This window comes from Elaeis guineensis, chromosome 4 (genome assembly GCF_000442705.2).
Source record: "Elaeis guineensis isolate ETL-2024a chromosome 4, EG11, whole genome shotgun sequence".
Taxonomy (NCBI): domain Eukaryota; kingdom Viridiplantae; phylum Streptophyta; class Magnoliopsida; order Arecales; family Arecaceae; genus Elaeis; species Elaeis guineensis.
In genome coordinates this window covers 129,916,571-129,921,185 of record NC_025996.2, presented here as the reverse complement: position 1 = coordinate 129,921,185, position 4,615 = coordinate 129,916,571, and positions in this window count along the sequence as shown.

Genomic DNA, 4,615 nt, shown 5'->3' with positions numbered 1-4,615 from the left:
TCATAATCACAACATTGCAAGCCTATCAAGTATCTGAGTTACAAGTTGAAGGATACACAGACTCAGACTTTATGTCTGACATTAATAATAGAAGGTCTACATTAGGTTTTGTATGCAATGGTGGTTTGACAAGTTGGAAGAGTTCCAAGCAACTGATCATTGTACATTCAACTATGGAAGCTGAGTATATCATTGCATCGAAAGTTGTAAAGGAAGCCTTCTAATGCAATAAGTTTATTGCAGAATTGAATGTTATGACATCAGTTGCCATCAAATTATCCAGCAATAACACCAGCACCATAATCTTTGCTAAGGAGCCTAGGTCATATCAGAAGTTTAAGCACTTCGAGCGGTGATTTCATATCATTGGTGACTATTTTGAGAAAAAATATGTCAAAGTACAGAGAGACTCCACGAATAATATAGTGGACCCACTAACTAAGCTGCTTAGCCAGTAGAAGACTGAAGCCCATCTTGAAGAGATCGAACTTAGATACATGATAGATTGACTTGAGTGCAAGTGAAAGATTGCTAGATGTATGTCCTAGAAGCTAATCTGACTGACACATTATATTTTTCTAGGACATAAATTTATACTGAATTTATTTATTTATTAATAAAATTAGATAATTTTTTATACCATTCTTATGTTATGTGCCTTTAAATCGTTCAAGAAATTAATAAGATGATGATATATATTCTAAAAAATTGAGAATTTGAGATATGTGTTATTGATGATTAATTTTTAAATTGCTCCCAACCGATGGATATCATCATGAAAATGATGATTGATCCGTTAAGATTGATGCACAGATCACTTCTTTTAGGATAGATGAGTCTTGAGTCTACAGTATGGGGACACTGAGTGAGAGTGCAGGTGGTTGTTAGAGAATATCGGTACCAAGCATGACCATACAAGAAGTCATTTAGATGTCTACTTACTCGTCCGTAACTTTCTCTTGGTCTCTTAGTCATATGGGTTATAGTTGTGTGAATAGTTCTTTGACCTGTATTGTCTCGATTATTCACAGTGAGGTTGCTGTAGTTTGACTACATATTCTCTTGATCTCTTAGTTATATGGATCCTTGCGATGTATGTTGGCTACAGTAGGTTCATTGTAGGAGTAGGATGCATACCTAGATCGGATCTATCGATCTTAGTAGATAAAAGATAGTCCTATGTGATTTATAAAGCTGAGTTCCTAAGACCATGGCTATGACGATGTGATTAATGGAAAAAGATTTTTATGAAAAATTATGATTTGAACTAGAGCTAATTAAATCTTATATATGATAAATAATAGGATTTGATGAGTTTTTCATAACCTTCATCTTGTCGGAACTCATGATAGAAGAACTGAATCACACGTTAACTATATCTAAATGTTCAAACTCTTCTATTCTGCTACGTTATCACTACATTCTGCTAGGCATCACTGATAGATTGTGAGACCTACGAGAATTAATTGATGGTTAATAATTTTCATTGGATGAGTTGAAATTATTTCAATATATTATTCATGATGGAGATCATGATATATCTCACTACCAGATAGAATAGAACCTATGGGATCACACACAAAAGAAGTTTTGACTTGATCGAATAATTGAATTGTGAATTTGATTCACAAATGAACACAATTATCAATTTGATTGATGATTGGACGACTAAGTTGTAGAAGTTACAAGAGAGGACTTACTAAAAGTTGGTGAGTTTGAGAAAGAATAATTAACAATTATTATTGAATTAATCATTAATTATTTGATTTAATCATTTAATTAAAGATTAGACTTAACACAAATTAAATGGAATTTAATTTGGTTCATTTTGGGTATAGTCCTAGTCAGATTTAGATTTGACTAAACCAATTGAATTTGGAATTAGATTGGATTCAAAGCAAATTCAATTTGGGCTAGAAATTGAAATCTCAGTTGGACTAAAATTCTCTCTCATCCCACATGCCTTAGAAAAGGAGGGGCGCACAAAAGGGGCCACATCTCCTCTTGCACCGCATGTGAAAAATAAGAAAGGAGAGAGAGGACGTGCCCAAGTGTTGGTGCGCACCCCTTGAGGATCTCTCTCCTCTCTCTCTCTTATCTCTCAATTCTAATATGTTTTCAAGATTGAATTTAATTCAAATTTTTAAAATCTAAATTTGATTCAAATTGAAAGGATAGATGGATAAGGATATGGGGTCTATAAATGAGGGATAGAGGGAGGGATGCCCGAGATGATTGATCTGCACCCTCCTTTCCCTTTGTTGCCGCCTAAGCCTCTTCTCTCCTCTTGTTGCTGGCCCAAGAGGAAGCTCCGTCTTCCTCTCTTCTTCCTTCCTCTCCAAAAGATTCTTCTTCCTTATTTCTTGAGAAGAAAAGAAGCAGAAGTCAGATTCAGTTTGAAGAGAGAAAGATCTGTAAGGGTGCTAGCACTTCGATAATCTTAGGAATCTTCTGATCAAGATCAGCACTGTATAGATATCTATAGAGATCGGATACGTGTGTGGCTTCCAAAAATCTCAAAAGATATCCATGAATTTTAGATCGCGATGAAAATCTACCTGTACAAAGGTAAAGATTAGATCTCTAATAAATTACATCTTAATCTTATACGTCTATGTAATGATTTCTGATTATGAGATATGATTGTCATGCATGCTAGATTAGATTAGATCTAATTAGATTTAAAGAGTTTAAATCTAAATTTTTCTTCTACTGTATAATTTTTTTTAAATTTCTGCATGCATATGTATTGCCATGTGATAGCGTTGCCACTACAACAAAAATGACCATTAGCAATATTTTTAAGTGCCGCTATAGACTAAAAAAAATATCATAAATATCTTTAGTGATATTTTTGTGATATTTTCTTATGTGCTGTCTTACGATGGTATCGATAATTAATTATCAATATTTTTAAAAATATATTGATAAAATTTTTTATTTTAGCGGCATATGTAAGTGCCTTTAAAATTTTAATATCAGTATTTTTTATATACTGATAAAAATTATCAAAAAATAAACCATATATTCTAAAATTAGAACAAGAGTAGGATTCAAACTAATGATCTCTTATTTGAATAGCAAGCTCTTATCCACTAACCTATAATTTATATTATTAATATATATGTATATTTTATTTAACTTATTAACATATATTTATGTTATTAAATAAGTAATGTTAAGAATATATATGTATAATAATATATTTTATGAGATCAGTATAACTAAATCAGGCTCTATATAAAATTAATAATTTAAAATTTAATGATAATTTTTTAAAATCCTATAAATTATGATATTATTTATCGATATATTTGTTAAATACTATAAAATATAAAAATAGCATACAATATAAATTTATCATGATATTTATAATAAAATACCATAAAATATAAATTTATTGTGACATTTATAATAAAATATCATAAAATATAAATTTATAGTGACATTTATGATAAAATATTGCTAATAAAAAAATGCTTATTGAAAGATAGCGATATTTTTTCTAAAATATAACAAAAAAAATTTTAACGGTATATAATAAGAAATGTTACAAGCAATTTGCCGCTAAAAATTATTTTTGTTGTAGTGTGCTTTCATAATGTTGAGCTTATGTTGGCCATTAGTATAATTTAAAGCTTCATGATTAGAAAAAAGAATGAACTCCTTGGAGATGAGATTAGGTTGTCAATGTCCCAAAGCTCAAACAATAGCGTAGAAATCCTTATCATAACTAGAATAATTCTTGTGAGAATTATTCAACTTTTCACTAAAGAAAAAATAGGTTTACCTTCTTGGCTAAGGACCTCGACAATTCCAATATTTGAAGTACCACAATCAAGCTTAGATACTTTGTTAAAGTCAAGAAGAGAGAGAATTGGAGCCTTCTTGGTCCATTTGAAGTTGCACCCTTCAAACACTTGGTGATTGGAGAAATAAGAGTGCTAAAGTCCTTGATGAACCAGCAACAGAAAGAAGCAAGGTCATGAAAACTCCAAATTTCATGAAGAGAAGTAAGAGTCGGCCAAGAGAGAATAGCGTCCACCTTATAAGGTTCATCTTAATACCTTCGGATGAGACAACGTAGCATAGTAACACAAGGCTATTTGTCATGAACTCATATTTTTTTAGGTTGACATAAAATTTTTGCTCTCTCAAGACCTGAAACAGCTGGTGAAAGTGCTCCATATGCTCCTCAAGGCTTTTGCTATAGACAAGAATATCATCAAAGTAGATAACAACAAATTTATCAATAAAAGAATTGAAAACATGATTCATATGCCTTATAAAAGTACTAGGAGCATTAGAGAGACCAAAGGGCATCACCAGCCATCCATAGAGACCATTCCTAGTTTTGAAAACTGTCTTCCATTCATCATTGAGTCTCATGCGGATTTGATGGTCTCTACTTCTGAGATCAATCTTGAAAAAGATGCAAGCCCCATGAAGTTGATTGAAAAAGTCATCAAGACATGGAATAAGGAAGCGATATTTGATGGTGATCTTGTTTACTGCTCTACTATCCACACATATGCAAAAAGAACCATCATTCTTTGGCATATGAAGGGTGGGAATAGCACAAGGGCTCATGCTCTCCCATACTAACCCTTTGCTC